General features: G+C 43.5%; 2 long non-coding RNA genes across 2 annotated transcripts; both read left to right on the forward strand.

The window, feature by feature from the left end:
• Positions 1 to 10: 10 nt before the first annotated feature.
• LOC139030598 (uncharacterized) lies at positions 11 to 27646 on the forward strand. The gene is made up of 2 exons (XR_011482990.1): positions 11 to 211; positions 27299 to 27646. It is a non-coding gene; the product is annotated as an uncharacterized lncRNA (long non-coding RNA).
• Positions 923 to 19981, forward strand: LOC139030599 (uncharacterized). Its single transcript, XR_011482991.1, has 2 exons — positions 923 to 994; positions 18768 to 19981. It is a non-coding gene; the product is annotated as an uncharacterized lncRNA (long non-coding RNA).
• Positions 27647 to 27967: the final 321 nt, after the last annotated feature.

The following is a 27967-nucleotide window of genomic DNA, read 5'->3' on the forward strand; positions in this document are numbered from 1 at the left end:
TTCCCCCGGGTGTCGGCCTGGGGGCGGTGGCACCGCCTGTATCTCGGCTGGCGTGGGGGTGGGGCAGGGTGGGGTCAGCGCCAGCCGGGACCCCGCAGAACCGAAAGTGTAGCCTTCACACGTCAATTCGAGGCCCCGTGGACTGGGGGGGCCTCTCCGCGTGCTGGGCTTGTCCCGCGTGGGAACACACACAACAGGGAGGCAGGAATCAGTAAGTGAAAAGTACAAAAAGGGGTAGAGGCGGGCTGGGCGCGAAACATCGACGCGCCTCAAAAGGAAGGCGAAGAAAAGGCCGGGAGAAGGGCGCGCAGCCGGGGGACCACGGGGCCGGGGGATTGCATCATTGCAGCTCCCCCGCCAGAAAAAAATGGGCTCCGAACCGCGGCCACCATCATGGCGCTCGGGCCGGGCCGCGCTTCCCGCGCGCCTTCCCTGAGCGCACGGGGCCACGGGCGCTTCGCGTCGAGCGAGAGATCTGCGGACACGACCCCCGTCCCTCTTTGGCACCCGGCCCCCACCCCCTCCTGCCTTTTGTGTGCTTTTGGACATGTGTGCGTGCCTCCCCGCGAGTGTGTGTGCGGACCCGAGAACTCGCAGATTATTTTTTTTCTCTTTTTTTTCCCCCCTCCTGTGCTGGTGGTTGTAAACTTGATTGGCATTGGCTGCGCCCACTGACCCCGGCGCCGAGTCCACTGAAGATTTAAGGTGGATCCGAGAGGCTGCAGCTTCGGGCGGAGTCTCGGGCTTTTAGCTAGTTTTGGAGGAAAAAAAAAAACACCCCAAACCGTGCACCCGCCGTGTTTTTACGCATCCCCTGCGGTACCAGCCCCGGCGCCCGCCCCGCCCCGCTGGCTCCGCCCTCCTCTCGCTTCTTTCCCATTGGCCCGCGAGGGCAGTTTGAATTTTTTTTTTCCTTGGGACGCTCGTTTTCTCGAGGGAAAAAAAAACTACTGCGCCCCAGATCGTGTGATGAAAGCTACTTCGGCGGCCGGAGGTGGGGTGTTGTAGCCGGTTTTGTGTAGCCGGGAGGGAGGTGTGTTGATGGGCCGAGTTTCTAGTCCCAAATTTTCCTCCTAAGAGCGGTTGACAGTGTGCGCGCGGGTCGGGGGGCGTGGGGCCGCAGTAAACAATCTGGAGATGCTCGGGCTGGGGCACAGTGTAATATAAAAACGTTAATGGATGTCCAGGGCGCGTCGTTTCCCCGGCTGCTGGCCAGTAGGACTGGGAGGCGCTGGCAGGATCCCTAGAGAAGACGCACCTTTCCCCTGCCTTGGGAAAGCATCGGGAAGGGCGGGGGGCCGGGAAGTGAAGGTGGCCCGGAAAAGTAGACCGCATCATTTCCTAGGAGGCTGGGTGCGGGGGTGGGGGTAGGCAGTGGTAAGAAACCGAAGAAATACATCTATAGCAAAAATGTATTATTTCAAAGGTCATTCAGTCGGAATCCCTCAAGGTTCAGGCAGTGTCATTTTTACTGAATTTGTGGGGGTAAATTGCTTCCTGTCTCTGATTTCTCGGGTGTTTTTGAATAAGGAAAATGTTAAAATCGAGGTAGAGATTGAGACTGAAAGGGGTTTTGATTTTTGAGTCTGAAATGAATTCTTTCTTTACTATGTAGGATACTGTTATTTGTATTACAGGCCTAATACAAATGATATCCTTCATTCGTTTATATCCCAGTTATGTTTTACTGTGAAAATTTTGAAAGTTTATGGTAATTCGGATTATTCTCCAAATTACTGTATTTTCAGATTAGTGAAGTTAGCATACATACAGTTGTTTTCCCTCTTATTTTTGTGGCAGTGTACCTGGTGATTTTAACCAGATATCCAGCCCCAGCCTTCAGTGTAACAGTTCCTATTCTGTCCAACCTACAGTCCATTTTTTCTTTTTTTTTTTTTTACTACTAAACTTCTCCAATACTTCCTAACCTCACTAACCCTTTAAGGTTAGCCCAAAGCACCTAAGCTCTTCAGACCACCATCAACCAATCTCCTTGTGCCCTTAGCAAGGAATTTTTGATGTTAAAATATCTCCCCCCGCCCCCACCCCAATAGACAGGTTAGCCTCAGGAAGCAGTGATCTCGTTCCTGGAAGTCCTAGTCAAGCCCTAGTCTCCATGGCCCCTTAATAGACAGGGAAATAGCGGGAAAGATTCCAAATAGCAAGTGAATATTAGGACTAGTGATTTTTTTTTTTTTTTTTTTTTTTAGGACTAGTGATTTTGTTAAGTCTGTTCCAGACCTTTGAGACAGTGGATTTCCAGTCTTAGAATTTCTGGATTTCTACTAAATTAAGCAGTTTTTCTTGTTCATTACCATTTTCTTTTTTCTTCTTCTTTTTTTTTTTTTGAATATGGACCATTTTTAAAGTTTTTTTTTTTTTTTTGGATTTGTCACAATATTGCTTTTGTTTTATGGCCAAAAGGCATGTGGGTCTTAGCTCCCCAATCAGAGATCGAACCTGCACCCCCTGAGTTAAAAGGGAAAATCTTAACCTCTGGACCACCAGGGAAGTCTCTCATTACTGTCTTCTAGTGTTATGTTATCCATTGTGGTAGCCAAAAGCCACATGTGGCTATTGAGCACGTGAATGTGACTAGTCCAAGTTGAGGTGTGCTATAAATGTGAAATACACTTAGGGCTTCTAAGAATTAGTATGAAAAAAATGTTAAATATCTCATTAATAGTTTTTATATTTATTACATGTTGAGATCATATTTTTGGTTACTGGGTTAAAATATTAAATTTAATTTTCTCTCTTTCTTTTTACCTTTTTTGTGTATGGATACTCGACAGTTTTAGTTTATAGATGTGACTCATTATGTTTTCATTTGGACATTGCTGTTCTAGACCAACATTCCTGGTGACTTGAAGCCCCATCTTTGAGATCGGTGGCTGATAATGCTGAGGAGTAGGTGGTAACAGCTAGCTGTCATTCTCACTTCCCAAGTTAAATCAAGGCCCAGAGTGGCTCCAGGGACCCTTAAAGAAATCTGCCAGCACCCGACACCTACTGTTTAATCTTTAATACATAGTATTGGTTTTGAGCCCAGACTATGGAAATATGGTACAATTTTGTGGCTCAGTGCTAAAAGAATCCGCCTGCCAGTGCAGGAGATTCAGGAGCCTCAGGTTTGATCCCTGGAAGGGAAGGTCCCCTGGAGGAAGAAATGGCAACCCATTCCAGCTTTCTGGCCTGGAAAATCCCATGGACAGAGGAGCCTGGGGGGCTATAGTCCACTGGGGCCTGAAGAGTCAGACACTACTGAGCGTGCACTGTCTGATGAAATCAGACTTGATCACAGCTTTCCACGTTATGTAGAGAACCTGGGAAATTCAATATGTTAAAAAAAAAAAAAAATTTAGACCCCAAATGAAGTCTCCATGAGAAACTTTTCACTAGCCCTTATCAGCAGAGAGGAGGGTGGTGGGGAAATGAAAGTGTTCTCATTCTAAGATTGTGTCTCTATCAGAAGATTTGAATAAATGAAAAGAGGTGCCATATTTTGGGGTAGGAATACTCAGCATGATAAAGATGGCAATAAATTTATACCTTTGCACTAAATTCTAAGTTCTTCTCATTCTATTTCATTCCATTGTTCAATCAGTTTAAACACTGAGAACTATTTTACTTTAATTACCGTAAATTTAGAATAGTTACAATTACTCATAGCACTAATCCTCCGCACCCCAACCAGTACCTTTATACTTCTTTTTTTTTTCAGAATTTTCCTGGCTTCTTTTCCTTGCCTTTTCTCCCTCACCCAATGGATTTAAAATGAATTTCGTCTAGTTGCAAATATAATTCCTATTGCGTTAAAATACAAATAAAGTGGGGTCTTTATCTCCCACATCATACCAGATAAATTCCTGAAGGATTAAAAAGTGAAAAATTTTTTTTAAAAAATGAAGCCATAGCCATACCAGAAGAGATCTCAGAGAATTTTTAAAATATAATCTCGGAATGAGGAAGGTCTTTCTAAGTATGAGACAACATATAAAATCCATAACCTGAGTTTCCCCCAAATCATTACATTATTCTGGCTTTGCCTTCTTACTCATAAACCCAGTGACATAAAAGTGTTCTGCGTGGAAAGCTCACCATAGAAAGTCAAAAGACAGTAACATGGTGTTGGTGGCTGCACAACAAGGTGAATGGACTTAGTGACACTGAACTGTATGCTTGAAAGTGGTTAAGATGGGAAATCTTATGTTACATTGTGATTAACTGTGTGTGTGCTCAGTCCTGTCTGACTCTTTGCAGCCCCATGGATTGTGGCCTGCCAGCCTCCTCTTTCCATGGGCTTTTCCAGGCAAGCATACTGGAGTGGGTTGCCATTTCCTTCTCCAATAATTAACTATAATAGTAAATAAATATGCAACTCCAGTGGTCCCCCCTTATCCTAGTGGATGTATGAGTCTGAGGATAGTACTGAACCCTGTATACACTGCTTTTTTCCTAAACGAAGGAGAGGCTATGTTAGACAGTGGGATGATTTTTGTCCTGGGTGGGATGGGGCCAGACCCTTGAGAGATTTCATCATGCTACTCAGAAGGCCCTGCAATTTAAATCTGTGAATTACTTCCAGAGTTTTTCATTGAATATATCTGAACCCCAGTTAACTGAGATTAACTGAAACTGAGAACATTGAAAATCTGGATAAGGAGAGACCACCATCCTGGAAGAATTTTATTTTTTTAATAGTTAATTGCTTTTTTAATTTTTAAAAAAAAAATTATTTTATTTGGCTGTGCTGGGTCTTTGTAGCTGCGTGGGATTTTCTCTACTTGGGGGGATAGGGGACTGCTCTCTCGTTGTGCACAGGCTTCTCATTCCAGAGGCTTCTCATTGTGGCGGCTTCTCTGTTTCGGAGCGCAGGCTGTAGACCGTTTGGGTTTCAGTAGTTACGGTTCCCGGCCTCTAGAGCACAGGCTCAGCAGTTGGGCATGGGTTTAGTTGTTCCCAGGCGTGCGGGATCTTACCAGACCAGGGGTGGAACCCGTGTCTCCTGCATTGTCAGGCAGATTCTTTACCACTGAGCCACCAGGGAAGGCCCTGGGAGAATTTTTAAGTTCATCCATGTCCCACCTAAAAGAATCTCACAAGACTCTGGATCCCATCTTTTTTGAGGCTCTGAAATGAGACTGTTCAGGGTAGAGTTACCCAGCTTACTCCCTGCAAGACCATTTTGAAAAGTAACTTCACCTTCCCTGGTGGGTCAGGTGGTAAAGAATCTGCCTGCAATGCAGGAGACCTGGGTTTAATCCCGCAGTTAGGAAGATCCCCTGGAGAAAGGAATGGCAACCCACTTCAGTATTCTTGCCTGGAGAATTCCTTGGACAGAGGAGCCTGGCAGGCTACAGTCCATGGGGTCACAAGGAGTTGATCATGACTGAGTGACTAAGAATTTCACCTTTTATAGTTTCTATTTCTTTAGCTATATAATGAGGATGCTTATAGTTCTCTCAAAGGATTATTAATACTGTTTGGTGGCATAATGTGTGTGCAGTAATTAGCACAGTACCTGGTATATAATAAATAATAATCATTGTGTTAATATATATAATTAATAAGAACAGCCAGGGTTTTTTTTTTTTTTTTTTTTTTTGTCCATGCCTTGTGGCATGCAGGATCTTAGTTCCCTGACCAGGGACTGAATGCATGCCCCCTGCAGTGGAAGCTTGGAGTCCTACCGGTGGACCACCAGGGAATTCCCCAAGACACCCAGTTCTTATTTTGGATTCTCAAGTAACCACAACTAGCACATACTAACCTTGTCAATTTATTTTCTCATTTTTAGTGACTGCTATTGTTACCCTTAAGAAAAACAAATGATTTTAGAGGAGGGTGGTAACTTAATGAACAAAATGAATATATTGCAAAAACTGGTTGAAATGGTAGAGTTTAACGTGGGAGTTCCCTGGTAGCCTAGTGGTTAGAATTAGCTTTCACTGCTATAGTCTGTGTTCAGTCCCTGATGGGATAAGTGAGATCCTTCAAACCATGCACCCAGGCCAGGCCAAAACAAAACAAAAAGGCATTTGTTTAGTTTGAAAAGTGTGTTAGTCACTTAAGTCATGTCCAACTCTTTGCCACCCCAGGGACTGTAGCCTGGCAGGCTTCTCTGTCCGTGGAATTCTCCATGCAAGAATACTGGAGTGGATAGCCATTTCCTTCTCCAGGGGATCTTCCTGACCCAGGGGTTGAACCTGGGTCTCCCTTACTGCAGGCAGATTCTTTTCTGTCTAAGCCTCCAAGGAGGTTTAGGGTCATCATTAATTATCTTGGAAAGGACCTGGTATAGATTTGTTTGTGGTACTAAGTCAGTAACACTCACACCCATACAAAAGATGATGGCAAACTGGAGAAAATGTTGGCAACCTATATATCAAAGACTTCGTTTCCCTGATAAATAATTTCTACAAATCAACGAGAAGAAGCAAACAAAGTAGAAAAGTAAGCAAAGTATGTAACCATAATTTTCAGAAAAGGAAATACAAAAGACTCTTAAAAGACACGCTCAGTTGTAATTTGAGACTGTTATAGGATATGTCATATGCAGAATAGGTAAGTTTGGGTAAATAGAGTTATGGTTAGCATCTCTCAGATGCAAAGTTGGCCATTATTCTTTCTTGAAATTTTGACATTTGCTTCCCTCCCTTTTGTCCAAAGCTGAGTGATTTCCCCCCCCAGCTTCACTGAAGATCAGGTAGCAAGGAATTTGCATTTGTGGAAGCCATGAGTACCTTTCAAGTTGAGTGAGAAATTCCTCTCATCCACACCATCTAATTTTTGGCTTTTGGCATCACCTTACTTTGCCCATAGAAGTCGCCAGAATCAGCCTCTTAAAACAAGTGCAACGACCTTTGTCAACACATTTCATTCATTCCTGCTTTTTTTTTTTTTTTTGGCCACACCACTATATAGCTTGCAGGATCTTAGTTCCCCAATCAGGGACTGAACATGCAGCCCTGGGCAGTGAGAGCACAGTCCTAATCATTAAACCACCAGGGAATTCCTCATTCCTGCTTTTAATGGCTGTATATCATTAGATAATCTGAGTTTCTTCAAAATCATTGCTTTATTTTGGCTTTCCCTTTACTTTCTCTATTGTTGTAAAAAGGTTCAAGCAGAATTTATTAAATGATAAATATGAAATGTCAAATCAGAAGAGAATGTGCTGTGCTGTGCTAAGTCACTTCAGTCGTGTCCAACTATGTGCAACCCTATGGACCGTAGCCTGCCAGGCTCCTCTGTCCATGGATTCTCCAGGCAAGAATACTGGAGTGGGTTGCCAAGCCCTTCTTCAGGGGACCTTCCCAACCCAGGGATGGAACCCACATCTCTTATGTCTCCTGTATTGGCAGGTGGGTTCTCTACCACTAGCACCATCAGTAGAGAATATTATGGAATAAATATTAGGTTTTAGCTAATCATGTGAATAACGGGTTAAATCCCTCCTACACACACATATACACACATACATATTGCATTTTATGTTATCTACTGTAGGTTTAGTCTTTGATTCAGCAGTTCTACACATTTACTTTATAAAAATAATCATATGTGTGACTAAAGATGGGCTTCCCAGGTGGTGCAGTGGTAAGGAACCTGCCTGCCAATGTAGGTGACATGAGACTTGGGTTCAATCCCTGGGTCAGGAAGATTCCCATGGAGGAGGGCATGGCAACCCATTCCAGTGTTCTTGCCTGGAGAATCCCATGGACAGAGAAGCCTGGTGGGCTACAGTCCCTGGGGTCACAAAGAGTGGGACATGACTGAACCGACTTAGCACACATGCCGAGTGTGACTAAATATATATTTACCAGAATGATTGTTGTTAAGTTATATATTAAACTTTAAAAGGAAACAAAAAAAGTAAACAACCAAACAACCTTCCCTTTGATATAGAATTACAAGATTGATTATTTGATTGAACCAACTATAGAATATATAAAAAAGACACAGATTACAGCTACTAAAGCACCCCAGGTAGCTTTGTATGTATGAATAGGAAAAGTTTATAATATTAAACCTGGCACAGAACAATATTTATAGTATGATTCCAGTTTTGTAAAAATATTTTTTAAATTCCTGGTAGCTCAGACAGTAAAGAATCTGCCTATAATGCAGGAGACCGGGGTTTGATCCTTGGGTTGGGAAGATCCCCTGGAGAAGGGGATCAACCCACTCAAGTATTCTTGCCTGGAGAATCCCCATGGACAGAGGAGCCTGGCAGGCTACAGTCTGTGGGGTTGCAAAGAGTCGGACACAAATGAGCCAGCAGCACACTAACGTGCACACATGCATAGATCCAGTCTGAAAGATTACCTCTTCAGTTTTTGAGAATGAGATTATGAAGCGATTTCTCTGTAGACATTTCACTATTGGTTGTATTTTTTAGAATGGATTTTAACAAGAGAAAAAACATGAAGAGATTTCAAATTTGAAAAATAACTAGCCTTATAATTCTTGAACGTGGAGTAAGTTTGTTAAAGAAAAAGTTTCTCTTTGTCTCACACAGTCTCTTTTCAGACATTAGCAGGGAACAAAGCATTTCTAGAATTCATGTCCTCTCCATTTTTCTATTTAATTTCAGATATTGTTAAATCCATGAATGAGTTATGAGAAATGTGTGAGTTTGGGTATATGGTTTTGCTTCCAGGGCACATCAGCAAGGTATAAATATCATTCCTATTAACTCAGGGGTAACTTAACAAGCCATGGAAAATTGAGCCTATTCCATCTTTTTGCCACATGGGATCCCGTTGGTAATATTACCCCAAACCTCACATTCCTTGAACTTTGGCACAGTTATGGATTCTGTCTGAAATTCAACAGATGAACTCCCTGCTGCAGTTTAGTTACTTAGCACCTAGTGCTGGGGAGATCGTTTTAAATTTCAAGTGAGTAGACCAGTCTTGAGCTGTCATTCTCCATGGGACTGACCTGGGGCAGAACTTAGAAATCTCACAATACCCGGGATGGGAGATCACCGAGTTCAGTCTTCATTGGACAGATGAGGACATTTGAATCCATGATTTCCTGTAAAGTGGAGAAGTTAAACATGATGATTTATAGGTTCCTTCTGGCTTACAATTCAGAGATTCCTGTTTCCTAGTCCAGATCACGCTTTCCATCCCTGTGGATCAGGTTATTTTCCAGGAAGCTAGATTCCTTTTTTTGGCCACAAACCACATATTCACCGGAGTCGAAGGAAAATGATAGTTCAAGAGTGTAGGCTGAACACTGAACATTTATTTATTTATGTATTTAACCTTTTTATCTTGTATTGGGGTATAGCTGATTAACAAACAATGTTGTGATAGTTTTAGGAGAAGAGTGAAGGGACTCAGCCACACATATACATCTATCCATTCTCCTCCAAACTCCCGTCCCATCCAGGCTGCCACATAACATTGAGCAGAGTTCCATGTGCTCTCCAGTAGGCCCTTATTGGTTATCCATTTTAAATATAGCAAAAGAGGAGAGTTTTTTTTTAATTAGTTAATTTATTTGGCTGCGTCTGGTCTTCGTTGTGGTGCTGCATGCACGATCTTAGTTCCCCTACCCGAGATCGAACCTGCTTCCCCTGCATTGGAAGTCAGATTCTTAACCACCGGACCACCAGGAAAGCCCCCTGAACACTGAACACTTATTATTTTACCAGGAAAAGGCATGTGAAGGTATAATGTAATGGTCGCTTGGTGGTTCCAAACACTGCTTCACTGCTGCCTGAAGATCATGGAGCCTCTTCTAAGGGCCAAGCTTTGTGTCTTCAACATGACAGATAGGCTCGCCCTCATAAAGCCAGAGGAAGCTAGGACAAGGAATCACAAGCACAGTTACCTGTGAGTGTTCTGAACGATAAGTGCTATGAAGGGACCTCCGAGCTTCCGCTCTGTGCTCTGAGAGTCTGAGCTTCACACAGAGGTGTCCAGTTGAGGGATCAGGCTGGAAGCAGAAGTCCATACACTTTGCCCAGGCCGCCTTGTAATCGCCAAAAAGAAACAAGCCTTTAAAAACCCATCCCTCTGTGTGGTGCTTCTGCAGCCCCCTGTGTCGTAGTGGCTGCCCTCTAGGAATGCTGTTTGGAACAGAGTCTCACCTAGTGGTGGGGGCCAGTTGAAAGAAGAGTGGTCCAGGCAGAGCCCTGCCCAAGGCCCCAAATCCAGGAAGGCCTTTGATGATGTGAAAGAAGGTGTTTGTGGCAGGTATGTAGCCAATGGGACAGCAGGGCTAAGGGCTTGGACTGGAGTGATGGGCAAGTCTACATGGTGATGGCCTTTTAATTTTGGACTTTACATCAAGAGTGATGGAGAACCATTGGATAACAGAAGAGAGAGACTTCAATTAAGCTTCAGTAAAACTCTCTCACTTCCTCCTTTTGTCTCGTTCTAGTCAAAACCCTTAGTCTCCTGCTGGGATCATTCCAATAGGTGTGGGGAAAAAAAGTGCTGGCTCTCACCCTTGTATTTATTTGAGAGGGTATTCAGCATGCCTGCATGCCCGCTAAGTCACTTCAGTCCTGTCTGACTCTGCGACCCTGCCCACCAGACTCCTCTGTCCATGGAATTCTCCAGGCAGGAAAACTGGAGTAGGTTGCCACACCCTCTTCCAGGGGATCTTCCAGACCCAGGGATCGAACCCAGGTCTCCTGGTCTGCAGGCAGATTCTTTATTACTGAGCCACTGAGGAAGCCCGCTGCTCAACACACACAATGTAAACACGTTTTAAAGCTTTGATCTCAATAAGTAAAAGAGATGTGAAGTCCTCGTACTGTCAGAGCACGTGCTGGTCACAACTGATTTATTTCTGGTTTTGAAGGAGGACCCAAGCAAGTACTCTGGCCTGGTGTTGGCTGATCAACTAACTGACCCCCTTCCACTCCACGTTCTAGGGGTTCAGCTTGCATTCTCTTCATTGTCATGATGAGTTGTATGTGTTGTTTTATGGGCCAGTCCGTGTTTTACCCTCTGCTGGTACAGTTGGTGTGAAGCTTCTAAGCTAGCGAACAGCTAGGGATGAATATAGAATCATTTCTTCAATGATTCCATATTCCAGCATTTTATTTATTTATCTTATTGCTCATCTGGACTGAGCAACCAGATCCAGTATTCACAAGTACTTTGGCCTAGTGATTCCCTATTTACATATTTGTTTTTGAAAAGAGACTTCAAAAGAGCGATGATAAAAATGGACAACTCCTGGGATTGTTCCCCCCACCCCCCTTCAACTGAAGATCAGTAAAACAGAGACCTCTGCTGGTTAAACTGGTATAATAACCTAGCATTGGTCTGTGGCCATTAAACTTTCACAGGTGTTAGCAAATGGATTCCTCACAGTTTATTCATTATCTCCGCTCCCAACTTGGGTTCTTTTGTAACTAATAGAAGTAACAGCCCCAGTCACAGTCGTTTCTGCTTCAGTCTTTGGTGTTAGGCTCTCATATTTCTCAAAAATAATAGCCCTAAGTGTCAGCTGCAGCCCAAACCCAGACCTGAAATACCTCCCACATCTTGTCTTCTCTGTTTCCTTCCTCTCTTCTGCCTTTCACCTCTCTTCCTCCTCTCTGCCAGTAAAATAAAACATACCTTCACTCAAAGGAGAGAACTGCTGATGGAAAGTGAGAAGGAGGGAACAAAACTCTTATCTCTAGCTCATCCTCCCCTGGCTCTGGAGGCCTGGGGCCCAGGGTTGGGGTTATATACCTGAGAAGAGCTGTGAATCCCATTAGCATCTTTCGATGGAAACGTGCAACCGTGGGATCGGGAGTTGTATATGAATGGAAACTAAGGATGCTGCAGAATGTTGAGCTGAGTTGCGTGGGAGGAGAAGGGGGATTGTCTCCATAAGACCTTTAGTTTGTCAACAGTGAAAACCATGATTTGTACCTGCTGAGTGCCAGGCCCTGAGCCAGGCTGGTAATGTACCTTAATTCTGCTTCTTGCTTTTCCTCTCTATTGATGATTTTAACACCTTTCTATGAAAAAAATATATGCAAAGGACTTAGAACAAGGCCCACATAAAAATAATCGCCGTGTGTGTGTTTGCCATTTTAGGATTATATTTTTACTCTGAAATAAGGCTACAAGCATTATTCTACAATGCTATTATTCTACATTATTACATCATTATTCTACATTATTTTATAATGCTACAATGCTACAAGCCTTGCACATGAGAAAAGGCCTTCCTGTGCTCACTGGAGTACGTTCTAAGCTCACCTCTAGAACAACATCTCCAGCTCTTTGGAGCAGAGCAGAAGAGGTGCCTCTGGGGTGCCACATTTCTTCTGCACAGTGGCCCCTATCTCCTGTTTTCCCAGGTCTAACCTACTCTCACTCCTTTATTCTCATACTTTCTTTAAAAAAAAAAAATATATATATTTATTTGGCTGCACCGGGTCTTAGCTGTGGCACGCAGGATCTTCGATCTTCATTGCAGCCTGTGGGATCTTTAGTTGCAGCATGCAGAATCTTTTTTCCCAGGCCTCCCGCCTTGGGTGCACAGTCTCAGCCACTGGATCACCAGGAAAGTCCCCATTCTCGTACTTTAAATAACCTCTTCCGGACTGACTGAAACACGAGCGTCAGTATCAAGTTATATTATTATCATATAATATGCTAATGTTAGTATCAAGTAATGATCATTTTAATGCTCATTAATGCTCAGCTCGTCTAGCCCATACTTCTCCTCTGAGAAAACCGGGGTCCAGAGAGGTTGTCAGTGGCCCAAGTTTACCCAGTCAGCTGGTGGCTGAGGCAGGGCTGAAACCCAGAGCTCCTGGATTCAGCCCCTCCTGTATAACACTTGTACTATCCTTGGTCTGCAATGTGCAAAAGACGGTTTTTCCTTGTACTTTTCTGCTCCTCTCTGGGGTTGCCTGTCACGTGGTTTTCTCAGGCCCCCTGCTGCACTCAGGGAACCTGGACCCTTCAGCACGGTCACCAGGCGACTTCTCTGACCGGCTCTGGCCTTTTTAGGGCAGTAACAAATCACTTGAGCCACAAGTTTACAAAAGGATGTTTGTAGGCTTTTATCCTTCTCTGAAATGTCTCCTGATCTTAGCATTTCTAGGCTGCTGCATAGTGTTGAGTGCTTTGTGTGTGTGTGTGGATGCTGTCAGTTTCCGTATGTTAAAAGTTTTGCGTGTGTGCTGAGTCGATTCAGTCGTGTCTGACTCTTTACAACGCTATGGACCGTAGCCTGCTAGGCTCCTCTGCCCATGGGATTCTCCAGGCATGAGTACTGGAGTGGGTTGCCATGCCCTCCTCCAGGCGATCTTCCCGACCCAAGGATCAAACCCCCATCTCTTATGTCGCCTATGTTGGCAGGCAGCTTCTTTACCACTAGCGCCCCCTGGGAAGCCCATGTTAGAAGTTGACTTATACTTCCTTGAACTCTCCCAGCTCTCTCAGCATAATACAGTAGCTTTTACTGGAATTATAGTCTCTTAACAGTATAAATCTCTCTCTCTCTCTCCCTCTACATATATTGAGCTTCCCTGGTGTAAAAAAATAGTAAAAATTCTGCCTACAGTGCAGGAGACCTGGCTTTGATCTGTAGGTCGGGATGATCCCCTGCAGAAAGAAATGGCAGCCTACTTCAGTATTCCTGGCTGGGGAATCCCATGGACCCAGGAGACTGGCAGGCTACAGTCCATGGGGTCCCAAAGAGTCTGACACGACTGAACAACCAACACTTTCGCTTTGACACACACACACAGAGGAGCCTGGTGGGCTACAGTCCTTGGGTTGAAAAAGAGACACCAGTTGGTGACTAAATAACAACAAAAACATATATATCTGAATCACTTTGCTGTTGACTTGAAACTAACGTAACACTGTAAATGAACTATACTTCACTTACAAAAATAAAGAAAAACCCAGAATAATTCTCTACCTGGGGATTTTAGGTACTGTGGTAAACCAATTATAAGAGAGCTTTTAAAGAGTTTTAAAGAGTTACAATTATACCTTATGGTTTCTAATATGGTGCCCTGGGTATACTGTTACAATCTACTGAAGTTTTGTAACTGATAAATCGCCCTACTTCCTACTGCAGCCAAATTAATTCATTTGTGGATCAGGCAGTTGTTTAAAGAGGGCTCATAAAGTATGCTGGACTGTGTTAGGCCCCGAAGGTGTTTGAAAAGAAGTTTGACATGTGCCTATCTGTCGCCTTCTGGCTGCCTAGACGGTGGATAAGATGGATGCAACTTGAGGAGGCATCCTTTGTTCCTGAGGATAGAAGGTGCATTGTGGAGCAGAAAGATACAGGAACTCTAGGCGATGCCATACCAGCTCTGCTTCGCTTATCTCCAGAATTCCTTTAAAAGAAAAGAAACTTTTATCTTGTTTAAGCCACTCTTATTTCTGGGCTCTGTTACTAGCTGCCAAATGCAAAACTTAACTGATATAGAAGTCCTTGAGGATTTTTGAGGAAGAAATCGATTCTGATTGGTAGCTATGAGAGAGATGGATTTGGGGAGGCGGGGGTTCCGGGGCATACAAAGAGATAAAGTTGGCTTGACAGATTGTGGGGAGAGCCTCTGAATGAGGAGAATACACATTGATCTTACACAGGATCATTGATTTTGCTTTTTTTCCCAGGACTCCTCTGCTCAACTCCAGTTATATAGTTATTTAAATAGGTAGTTACTGAGTCATTGGCATTCTGCTCTTGTCCAGTAGCCTGAAAGCTTGAGAGATTGAGAAGATGGGTACTATTGATGTTTTAAAAAGAAACAAGTGAAAACTGGAATGGGAAAACAGTATCAGTGTTACAAGTAAAGTGAAGTTAAACCACCTTTTCAGAACTCCTGCAGACATTTTCAAGGAAGGGAACTTTTGTTACATGTGATTGTCTAACCAAGATTCCAAATGTATCCACTACTGGATAGCAACTGTAAACAATATTTTAAAAATACATCTTGGAGTACTTTGCTGAGAAAAGATAATTTTATGTACTAAAAATTTCTAAAGGGGGAAATTTATATCTTGTTAACTTACTCTGAGCTTCATGTAATCACACAGTAGCAGCTGCCTCATCATGTAAACTTTTCGCCTTGAGGTTGGGTAGGTAATTTCACACCTCTTAGATTAGAGGACGTTTAACTATTGTTTACATGGGTTTTAAACATGATAATGTAGCTATATAATAACACAGCTTTCCTCTGAACCAGATGTGCTAACAACATCACAATCTCTGTTTCCTTAAAAATGGGTTGGCATTTCCAAAGTTCCTTCTAAATCTGAACTGAACAGGGAATTAGAAGTCATAACGCAACTGCAAATGCCAAGGTCCCCTAAGGCAGTGGCCTTCAGCCTTTCTACCCCTGCATGTGGCAGGGCTGGTGTACCCAGTATTACCTGAAAATTCTTGCTCATGAGTTATGTCTTACCACTCTTTCCCCTCTTTTGGAAAAAATACATCTAAAATGCAAGTAACCTGAATAGATATTAGGCTATAGCCTGGACCATCTGTTGCGAACTTCCATACTTTTTTCTACCAGCTCAATTTTAATAGTCACATAGGATTATTCCCAGTTTACAGCGGGAAGAAATATTAAAAACGAGTCCAAATGTTAGGTTTTGATTTACACCTCCCTGAAGTGCCTGGGTTGCCTTGTGCTACAGCCTGCTTGCAGGAAAAAGCCCCCAGTAGTCTGATAAGCAGATGTTTTCTCTCTACAGTTAAGTAAATAATAACAGTGGCCAACATTTATGAAACAGTGTGTGTTAAGGCACTTATCTACATGATTTCTTTTAATCCTGATGAAATTCTGAGAAGTAGCTTTATCGATGAGAAAGCGGATTCTGGGAGCTATGGCTCGAGGTCACATTAAACCGTGGAAAAAAGCTCAAATTTAGGTCTTGCTGACTCTCAGGCTGTCTTTAGAGGCTTTTTTGTTGTTCTTGTAAATAATCTCAATATGAACAAGGCCAACTGGCTCAGGGTGACACGCGATCCCCAATTATTCTCTTTCACTTTCTGCCAGATTGGAAGACCGTCTTGTGATTAAATATTTCTGGCCAGCAATATCTTGCTGCCTACAGAAAAATGATATTCCTGAATCCTTGATAATTGTTTCACTGGACACAGAAACAAAGCTTGGAATGTCTACGGGAATACCGCTGTTTCTCTGTACCTGTCTTTCCTCTGGCAAGATGGAAAGAATGGTATCACTTTAGAAAGTGGCTTTGGGAAGAAGAAAAACCAGGCATGTTGCTTAGCTATGATTAGTAGACACTTTGGGGGGCAGGCTACGCCACCGCTGGACATTTTAAGATTTGGAAGCCCCTTCTTAAGGGATGAAGGCAGGAGAACCAGAGAAGGCCCAAACAAGGAGTTTGGTTGGCTGCTTAATTGATTGACTTGAGACAGGAAGGACTTTTACTGTGGGCCTGCCTCTGAGCTTCCCAGGTAGCTCATTGGTAAAGAATCTGCCTGCCAATGCAGGAGATGTAGGTTTGATCCCTGGGTCAGGAAAATTCCCCAGAGGAGGAAATGGCAACCCACTCCAGTATTCTTGTCTGGGAAATCCCTTGAACAGAGTAGCCTGGCAAACTACAGTCCATGGGGTCATAAAGAGTTGGACACAACTGAGTGACTAACACTTTCACTCTGATTTAAATATGTAGTGTACAACATATTATTATGCATTGTATATAATAATTTAATAACATTATATTATAACATCATGTAATAATATAATGATTAATATTATTAAGGGCTTCTCTGGTGACTCAGTGGTAAAGAATCTGCCTGCCAATGCAGGAGACACAGTTTCCATTCCTGAGTTGGGAAGATTCCCTAGAGAAGGAAATGGCAACCCACTCCAGTATTCTTGCCTGGGAAATCCCATGGACAGAGGAGGCTGGCGGAATGAAGTCCATGGGATAGCAAAGAACTGGACATGACTTAGTGAATAAACAACAGCAACAACATTCTTCTCTTTACTTCCCTATGAAACACTCAGTAAGCCCTGGATCTGTGGCAGACTGGTTGCAGGAAGCCCTGAGGCTGGTCCTCCAGGCAAAGGCAAGAGCAAGATGACCCTAAATAGCCCGAGTGGTTTCAGGTGGTCAGAGTGAGGGGCAAGGGATGGGAGGATGCAAAGTAGTCTTTGAAGAGCGAATCTTTCACTCGGGGTGGTTTGCTCAGGACTCAGGAATTCTTCAGAAAGGTTGCAGGAAGAAGCTACTCCTCAGGCGAGTCCAGGAAAAAGAGTGAGGAGAGGGCGTCTATCTTACCCCATCTTTAGTTCTGTTCAGTTGCTCACTTGTTTCCGACTCTTTGCAACCCCATGGACTGCAGCACACCAGGCCTCCCTGTCCCTCACCAGTTTCTGGAGTTTACCCAGACTCCTGTCCATTGAGTTGGTGATGCCATCCAACAATCTCATCCTCTGTCATCCCCTTCTCCTCCTACCCCATCTTGGGTTCCATTCATTTGCAGAACTCAGGGAAACATTTCACTTCCCAGGTTGCCTGTTTCTTATTAAAGGATGTAACTCAGGATCAGCCTCATAGAAGAGATGGGACAAGGTCGGGGGAAGGGGGTGGAGCTTCCACACCCTCTGCCAGCGTGCTCCTCTCCCCAAATCTCCATGTGTTCACTAACCCGGATGCTCTCCGAATCCCATCTTTTGGGGGTTTTATGGAGACCTCATTACAAGGGCATGATTGATTACATGATTAGCTGTTGGTGATTGATTCAGCCTGGGGTTAGAGGGGAGCCTCTCCCTCCCCCATAGGTCTGGGGGGTGCCACTGAAAGTTCCAGCCATCTGGTTGCACAGTTGACTTCTCGGCAACCGAACCCCTGGTGGCTCAGCTGGTAAGGAAAACGCCTGCAATTCGGGAGACTTGGGTTCGGTCCTTGGGTTGGGAAGGTGCCCTGGAGAAGGGAACGGCTACCCACTCCAGTATTCTGGCCTGGAGAATTCCATGGACTGTATAGTCCATGGGATCCCCCAGAGTGGGTGGCAACTTTTCAAAATATATCCCTCCCCTACCTGCTCACTCTTATGCCTCCGCATCTATTCCCGTCAGTCCTTGCTCTCTCTCAATTTGCATAGTATATTCATAGACGTTCCTCCATTAGTTTTAGCAACTGGAGCATTGTATTTGTTTTCCTTGGTGGTTCTGTTCTGATTGGAGGCTACACATTATTCTTTACTTGAGGAACAGGGAGAACAATTTGAAAATGAGGGGGGCATGTTGTAACACTGCTTAATAATCTGATACAACGTGGCCCATGCTCAGAATTCGAAGCATGTTTTCTTCATGGCTGGTGTGTTAGACCTGCTTCCTAGGGCCAGAGCCTCATTCCTAAGCACAATGAAAGTGCAGGTGTTAGTCCCTCAGTCGTGTCCAACTCTTTTCCACCCCAAGGCTATAGCCCACCAGGCTTCTCTCTCCATGGGATTCTCCAGGCAAGTATACTGGAGTGGGTTGCCATTCCCTTTTCCAGTGGATCTTCCCAACCCAGGGGTCAAACCCGGGTCTCCTGCATTGCAGGCAGATTCTTTACCATCTGAATCACCATGAGAACCAGGCCACGCTGGATGATATAGCTGCATTAGTGCTTGGCATATTCTATTCTGTGGTCTTATGACCGAGTCGTTAAGAGAGCTAAAATAACACATGTCCATGGTGCTCATACATGGTGCAAGGAGGCCCATTTGCACAAAGTTCAGGCAAATATCTATCTGGGAAGGAGTTTTGTTTATGTCAGTTTTCTTTTTTTCCTTTTCTTTAGGTTCCAGTAAAAACATATTGAGGGCTCCCCTGGTGACTCAGCGGTAGAGAACCTGCCTGCCAATGCAGGAGACACAGGTTCCATCCCTAGTCTGGGAGGATTGCACATGCCATGGGACAGCTAGACTTTGGGCCACAACTGCATAACCAGTGCTCTAGAGTCCGCGAGCCACAACTACTGAGCCCATGCATTGCAGCTACTGGAGCCCATGCACCCTAAAGTCTGTGCTCTGCAACAAGAGAAATCACTGCAATGAGAAGCCTGCAGACCACAGCTAGAGAGTAGCCCCCATTTACCACAACTAGAGAAAGCCCACACGCAGCAACAAAGACCCAGCACAGCCATAAATAAATACATAAATTTTTTTAAAAAATGTATTGAGCACCTACTGTATGCTAGGCATTAGGTAAAGAAGAAAAAGCCAACACATTATTTAAGCCCATCAGGAACTCAAAATGTGTGTTTTTGTGTGTGTATGTGTGTGAAATCACAGTATAGTGAGTTATGAACAATAAAATAGATTTGAACAACCTGCTGTGAGAGTATACGACGGGAAAAGATAACTCTGCAAAAGTTTGGCTGAGGAAATGTGATTTTAAGTATTGGAGGATCGGTAGGAATTTGCCTGGTCAAAACCCAATAAACAATATCGTAGAAGGATAGTCCATAGGGCTGAACAGAATCTACAAAGGCACTATAAGGCTTGGAGGAAGATGATTGGGAAACACGATGTATAGGCTGGTGTTACTGTGCTTGGGGTATGTATTCTAAAGTGCGTAGGAAGAGCTGTTCCATAAAAGAGGGAGGTGCTGACCCTGGAAGAAAGGAGGAGAGCTGGACAAGCGAAATGAGCAACGTCCACCACTTTGCCCACCATGCCTTGTCAGTTTCACAGAGCTCCTACGAAGATCCTATTTTTATAGTTAAGAAAACTGTAGTTCTGAGAAGTTGTGTAACTTGCTCAAGATGACATGTTTCGAGCGATGGAGATTTTTTGATTAAAAAAAATAGATTTACTTGTTCACCAAAGCTAAAGTAATTGGGAGAGTGATGTTAATTGAAAGGATAGACACAAAGACCAATGGGACAGAATACACAGTCCAGAAATAGATCCACCCATGTATTGTCAACCTATTTTTGACCAAAAAGCAAATCCAGTTTAATGTAGGAAGGATGGTCTTTGCAATAAATGGTACTGGAACAAATAACTAGCATATGGGAAAAAAAAAAAAAGATGAGGAGGGGGAAGGAAATGGGGAAGGAGGAAGAAAAAGTAGAGAAGGAGGAAGGAAAAAGAACCTCAACCAATACCTTTTATCTTGTGCAAAAATCACCTCAAAATGGATCACAGATCTAAATGTAAAGTTTGAAACTATAAAGCTTCTAAAGAAAACGTAGGAGAAAAATCATTGTGACTTTGGACGAGGGAAAGAATTCTTAAATATGACACTGAAGGAATAATCCATGAAGGAAAAAATTCACAGTTGAACGTCATAAAAATTAGCAACTTTTATTGTGTGAAAGACGCTGTTAAGAGAATGAAAAGAAGCCACAGGCTAATAGAAATATTTTCAAATCACATACCTGACAGAAGACTTACATGTATAATATATGAGCACTTTTAAACACTTCCAATAGGAAAACAACCCAGTTAAAACTGGGCAAAAGATTTTGAACAGGTACTTCATGAATGGTGAATAAATGTATGAAAATATACTCAACATCATTACTAGTTATGAAATTATAAATTAAAACCACAGTGAAATAATACCACACGGCTATTAGAATGGCTATAAACCCCACCGAAATCAAACTGAAACAAAACAAAAAACTGACAATGCTACGTGCTGGCAAGGGTGTTGAACAACTGGAACTCTGATAAATTCCTGTTGGGGTGCAAAATAGTACAGCCACTTTGGGAAAGAATTTGGCAGTTTCTTATAAAGGTGCACATACACTTACCATATAACCCAGTAATCCTAGGTGTTCACCCAAGCAAAATGAACACTTAAGTTCACACAGAAAGACTGTATATGATTGTTTATTGCAGCTTCATTCATAATCACCCAAACTGGAAACCCAAATGTCCATCAACAATTGAATGGATAAACTGTGGCACATGCATACAATGAAATACTGCTCAGCAATAAAAATGGAAAAACTATTGATAGATACGACAACATGGGTGAATTTCAAATGCATTTTGCTAAGTGAACGGAGCCAGACCCAAATATGACCTGCAGATCAGATGCTTCCATTTAGGTAGATTTCTCAGAAAGCAGAAGTAAAGAGATGGATCAGTTGTTGCTGGGGGCTTGGTGTGACAAGATGTGCTGGCTACACACAGGCAACACTAGGAGATTCTTTGAGCTGATGCAACTCAGTTGTACCTTGGTATTGATGGAGGCCTACTGCTCCTTCACTTCTGAGTCAAGAGAAAAGGTGCACACATTTTGCAGTCTCCAGTTGAGTTCAGTCGCTCAGTCGTGTCCGACTCTTTGAAATCCCATGAACCGCAGCACTCCAGGCCTCCATGTCCATCACCAACTCCCGGAGTCCACCCAAACCCATGTACATTGAGTCGGTGATACCATCCAACTATCTCGTCCTCTGTCGTCTGCTTCTCCTCCTGCCCTCAATCTTTCCCAACATCAGGGTCTTTTCAAATGAGTCAGCTATTTGTTCAGGTGGCCAGAGTATTGGAGTTTCAGCTTCAACATCAGTCCTTCCAATGAACACCCAGGACTGATCTCCTTTAGGATGGATGGGTTGGATCTCCTTGCAGTCCAAGGGACTCTCAAGAGTCTTCTCCAACACCATAGTTCAAAAGCATCAATTCTTCGGTGCTCAGCTTTCTTTATAGTCCAACTCTCACATCCACACATGACCACTGGAAAAAACCATAGCCTTGACTAGACGGACCTTTGTTGGCAAAGTAATGTCTCTGCTTTTTAATATGCTATCTAGGTTGGTCATAACTTTCCTTCCAAGGAGTAAGCATCTTTTAATTTCATGGCTGCAGTCACCATCTGCAGTGATTTTGGAGCCCCCCAAAATAAAGTCTGTCACTGTTTCCACTGTTTCCCCATCTATTTGCCATGAAGTGACAGGTCTGGATGCCATGATCTTAGTTTTCTGAATGTTGAGTTTTAAGCCAACTTTTTCACTCTCCTCTTTCACTTTCATCAAGAGGCTCTTTAGTTCTTCCTCACTTTCTGCCATGAGGGTGGTGTCATCTGCATATCTGAGGTTATTGATATTTCTCCTGGCAATCTTGATTCCAGCTTGTGCTTTTTCCAGCCCAGCATTTCTTATGATGTACTCTGCATATAAGTTAAATAAGCAGGGTGACAATATAGTCCTAGGGAGCTAATATTAAAAGATTTTAGCTTCTATTTTTTTTTTTTTTTTTTTTTACTATATTGAAATAGTTGTATCTACCCATTGAATTCTGTCCAAGGGCTTTTGACATTTTGGAGCACAAGTTGGAAATTTCCAAATCATTGACAAGCCTAGAAAATTCCATCACAGATAAGATGTAGCATGGAGAATAATGGTTGTTCTATGGGTTTCCGAGGTGATGCTAGTGGTAAAGAACCTGCCTACAGGATATGTAAGCGACTTGGGTCCAATCCCTGGGTTGAGAATACCCTCTGGAGGAGGGCATGGCAACAACTCCAGTATTCATGACGAGAATCCCATGAATAGAGGAGCCTGTCAGACTACAGTCCATAGGGTCTCAATGAGTTGGACACGATTGAAGTGACTTAGCATGCACGAAAATATGTCTATATTCTAATCCTTAGAACCTATAAATATGTTACCTTAAGTGATAAAAGGGTCTTCATGTTTCATGATTAGTGTTAAGGATCTTGAGATGGGGAGAAGAGCTTGGATTACCCAGGTGGGCTCAAATGAATCCTTAAAGGAAAAACAGAGAAGCTTTTCAGCTGTGGTCAGAGGTTGACATGACAGTGAAAGAGTGGTCCCTCCCTCTTTCGCATCCTTGCTCTGTTCTTCCCACCACGTGGTAGGTAGAATGACGGCTCCCCAGAGATGCACGCATCCTAACCCCCAGATTCTGTGCTTATGTTTTGTCACATGGCAAAGGGGAGTTCAGGTTGCAGATGGAATTAAGTTTGCTAATTTGCTGACCTTCAAGTAGGAAGATTATTTTGGATGATCCAGGTGGACCCAGTGTAATCACAAGGGTCCCAAAAAGTGGAAGAAGAAGGCAGACAAGGTCAGAATGAAGTGATGAGAGGATTCAATTTGCTCTTGTTGGCTGTGAGGATGAAGAAAGGGTCATGAGCCAAGGAATGCACCAGTCTCTGGAAGCTGGAAAAAGCAAGGAAAAGGAATTCTCAGGACTTTCCTGGTGGTCCAGTGGCTAAGACTCCAACGCTCCCATTACAGGGGGCCCAGGTTCTGTCCCTGCTCTCAGAATTAGATCCCACATGCCTCAACTAAGAGTTCACATGCTGCAACTAAAGATCCTGTATACTGCAACTAAGACCCGGTGCAGCCAAGTGAAATAATAATTTATTTTATTTTTAAAAACTAGAATTTCCCCCCTCAACACCTTGATGTCAGCCCAGTGAGATGGGTGTCAGACTCCAAGCCCACAGCACTGCAAGAGACTTAAGTTTGTGTTGTTTCCAGCCACCAAGTTTGTGGTAATTTGTTACAGGGGCAATAGAAAATGTATTACTCTTAAGCATAATGAGAAAATATTGAGTAGGGAACTACTTGGCTTCCTGGTCCCTCAACCTTCAACTGTGGGCAGGGTATCTATTTGTCCACTTTCAGGATCATTGCCACTGGGATCAGTTCTACGGCTGCAAACTTAACGGGATGTTTATTTTTTTAGTTTGTTTATTTGTGGCTGCGCTGGGTCTTCATCACTGGGAGCAGGCATTTTCTAATAGCGACAAGTTGGGGCTTCTCTCTAGTTGACATGGGTGTGCTTCTCATTGTGGTGGCTTCTCTTGTTGCAGAGCATGGGCTCTAGGGTGCATGGGCTTCAGTAGTCGCAGGACTGGGCTCAGTAGTTGTGGCTCATGGACTTAGTGGCCCCTCGGCATGTGGAATCCTCCCAGACCAGGAATCGGACCTGTGTCCCCTACATTGGCAGGCAAATTCTCAACGACTAGGTCACTAGTCGTTATGTCAATAAACATCACCGTGATGTTTATTGAGTATAAGATTTACTGAATATTAAACTGTGCCCATTGCCAGTAATATTACTGAAAATCCTTTCCCACCTCCTATGCACAGGTGGTGTGGCCTCACTTGAATCCAGTTTTAGGTCACGTCTGCCCTGCATCCAGAGTGATGCTCCTGATGTGAAGTTTTCCCTTCACCAGACACCACTACAAACTGGTCCCTACCTAGACCCATGCTGGCTTCACCCTGACATAGCTTTATCTTCCCTCCACTCCTTGCTGGCTTGGAATTTTGCTTTATGCCTACGTGACATGGGGAAAATGTATTAAAAGGGTGTCCTGGCAATACCTGCCTTCTTGTCTACAAGGAAGAATGAATGCTTTGTGCACTCCGCTCACTAGAGGGCCTTTGTTGAAATAAGCAGGGTGATTGGCAGTGAGGAGAATTAAAATGCTGAGAAGAGACTGAATTGTTTTACCCACCAGAGAATGAGGAAGAAAATAGTATTAGTATCTTGAACAGAAGAGGAAGTAGAGATGGGTGACTCTAAGCTGTGGAGCTTTTGAGGAAAGAAACTCAAGGACTATTTCAAAGGAAGGTTTTCTCTGTAATACGTAATGTCATCTCTTTAGGGTTTCCCAGGTGGCTCAGAGGTAAAGAATTCCCCCTGCAGTGCAGGAGATGTGAGTTCAGTCCCTGAGTTGGGAAGATTCCTTGGAGAAGGAAATGGCCATCCACTCCAGTATTCTTGCCTGGGAAATCCCATGGACAGAGGAGGCTGGCGGGCCTCCATGGGATTGCAAAGAACTGGGCATGGCTTAATGACTGAGCAACAACAGCTTTCCTAAGAAACACTCAGTAAGCACTGGATCTGTGGCAGACTGGTTGCAGAAAGCCCTGAGGCTGGCCCTCCAGGCAAAGGCAAGAGCAAGATGACCCTAAACAGCCCGAGTGGTTTCAGGTGGTCAGAGTGAGGGGCAAGGGCTGGGAGGATGCAAAGCAGTCTTTGAATAGCAGGTCTTGCATTCTGGGTGTTTGCTCAGGACTCAGGAATTCTTCAGAAAGGTTGCAGGAAGAAGCTGCTCCTCGGGGGAATCCAAGAAAAGGAGCAAGAAGAGGGCGTCTGTTAGCCCGCTTCCTCCCACTTCCCTTTCGCTTGGCCAAAGTTCACCCTAGGAAGACCTAAGTCCTCTGATCTCCCAGGTGGCAGAATCTGGCCCCTCTGTGGCCGTTTGGGAAATTAACTTCACGCCACGTGGTGTGGCCACTGCATTCAAATCTGGAAGTGGGGAGTGACTCTAGTTGCTTTTGTCAAAGCAGGCTTTGCAGTGCGCCCTCATTGCTTCATGGTGGGTGCAAAAAGAAAGGACAGGAGGGGCAATGGGGGGAAGCTGAGAAGGCTAAAAACATTTCTGTCTATAACTGAGAAAAACTTGTATTTAAATCGTACTTAAAATTAATTTGTTTTGGACTGTAATTGCTTTACAATGTTTTTTCTTTTTTCTGCTGTATGGCAAAATGAATCAGCTAGAGGTGTACATATAGCCCCTCTTTTTTGAATTTCCTTCCCCTTTAGGTCACCACAGAGCCCCAAGTAGAGCGCCTTGTGCTATAAATAGGTTCTATTTAGTTATCAGTTTTATACATAGCAGCGTTTATATGTCATTCCCAATCTCCCAATTCATCCCCCCATCCCCTTCATCCCTTAGTGTCCATATGTTTGTCCTCAACGTCTTTGTCTCTATTTCTACTTTGCAAATAAGATCATCTATACCATTTTTCGTGTTTGGATGTACGAGTTGAACTATAAAGAAAACTGAGCACCGAAAAATTGATGCTTTTGAACTGTGGTGTTGCAGAAGACTCTTGAGAGTCCCTTGGACTGCAAGGAGATCCAACCAGTCCATCCTAAAGGAAGTCAGTCCTGAATATTCATTGGAAGGACTGATGCTGAAGCTGAAACCCCAATCCTTTGGCCACCTTATACAAAGAACTGACTCATTTGAAAAGACCCTGGTGCTGGGAGAGATGGAAGGTGGCAGAAGGGGACGACAGAGGATGAGATGGTTGGATGGCATCACCGACTCAATGGACATGAATTTGAGTAGGCTCCAGGAGTTGGTGATGAACAGAGAAGCCTGGAGTGCTGTGGTCCATGGCGTGGCAAAGAGTTGGACTTGACTGAGGGACTGAACTGAACTGAACACTATTTTTCTAGACTCCACATATATGCACTGGCACAGGACATGTGTTTTTCTTTCTTTCTTCACTTTGTATGACAGTCTCTAGGTCCACCCACGTCTCTACAAATGACCCAATTTCATTCCTTTTTGTGGCTGAGTAATATTCCACTGTATACATGTATCACATCTTCTTTGTCCATTCCTCTGCTGATGGACGTTTAGGTTTCTCCCATGTCCTGGCTGTTGTGAATGGTGCTGCAGTGAACATCGGGTTGCAAAACCTGTATTTAAATGTTGCCACAAATGGTGAATTGTGTTTTTAAGTGCAAGTGTTTTCGTAAAGGCACAGAAAACTATTTGAAAGAGTAGGAAGTCATTTCCTTATGCTGTCAGAGAAATCTAAACTTTAGACTTCCAGATTATGACTGTAGTATCCCCAGCCCACCAGGTAGCAGTTTCTACCATCTTTTTTTTTTTCCACCCAAGTCATACATGCTTATATTTTACTATTTAAAAGAAAATTTAAACACAGCCTTGCAGGTGAAGGGAGCTGCATTAGTGTGACACCTGGCTTTTTGGGGGGCCCTTTCTTAACTCTGCCCTGAACTGAAGGAGGGCATGGTTTAATTGGCAGATTTGTGGGGAGTAAAGTGAGCTTTCTCAGCTTCCTTCCTGTCCCCTTCCCTCTTTGGCACCAGCCAGCATGAGGTCTGCTCTGGGAGCAGCTGACCCTCCCATCCCCATCAAGACAAGTGTACTTTAATCAGAGTTGCTGGATCTTACTCTAGGACCTGGCGACAGGAAGCTCTTCTCTCATAGTAAACCGAATCCTGCAACCCAACTTTATCAGGAATTAAGTGGTCATTTGGTTTTCTTCTTCCATTCTGTTATCTCATTTTTTAATTTGCTTTGAACTCAGAAAAGGAAGAAGGGTGCTTTCTACTGGATGCCCCTTCAGTGTTCCCACGTTTGAGGCACTGGCTAGAAAATTGATACGTAAGAAATAAGAACAGTTAGGGAGACGCAAATGAAAACACATGGAGTGATCAAGGCTTCTGGAGTGGCTAAAGATTAGTGTTGGTCCTGGGGTCTCGTTCTTGAGTGTGTGGAGGACACTGTGATTGTTTGTTTGTTTTCATTGAACATGGATTTACAGTGTTGTATTTTATTACCTCTGTACAGCAAAATGATTCCGTTATGCTCACACACCTTGGTCACCTGATATGAAGAGCCGACTCATTGGAAAAGACCTTGATGCTGGGAGAGATTGAAGGTGGGAGGAGAAGGAGGTGACGGAGGATGAAATGGTTGGATGGCATCACTGACTCGATGGACATGAGTTTGAGCAAACTCCAGGAGACAGTGAAGGACAGGGAAGCTTGGAGTCCTGCAGTCCTATGGGGCCCCAAAGAGTCGGACCTGACTTAGCAACTGAACAATAACAAATATGTATACATATCTATTTGTACATAAGATTTTTTATATGGACCATATTTTTAAAGTCTTTATATTGAATTTGTTACAATATTGCTTCTGTTTTATGTTTTCCTTTTTTTTTTCTGTGAGGCATGTGGGATCTTCACTCCTCTACGAGGGACAGAGTCCAAACTTCCTTCATTGGAAGGCAAAGTCTTAACTACTGGATTGCCAGGGAAGTCCTTATACATTCTTTATTTATATTTTTTTCCATTACGGTTTATCACAGGATATTGAATATAGTTCCCTGTTTTATACAGTAGGACCTTGTTATTTTTCCATTCGATTATATATATATAGATTTTATATATATATATATTTTCTATATATATATATATTTTTATATATATATATTTATATATATATAAAAGCTTA

Source organism: Odocoileus virginianus, chromosome 23, assembly GCF_023699985.2.
Source record: "Odocoileus virginianus isolate 20LAN1187 ecotype Illinois chromosome 23, Ovbor_1.2, whole genome shotgun sequence".
Taxonomy (NCBI): Eukaryota; Metazoa; Chordata; class Mammalia; order Artiodactyla; family Cervidae; genus Odocoileus; species Odocoileus virginianus.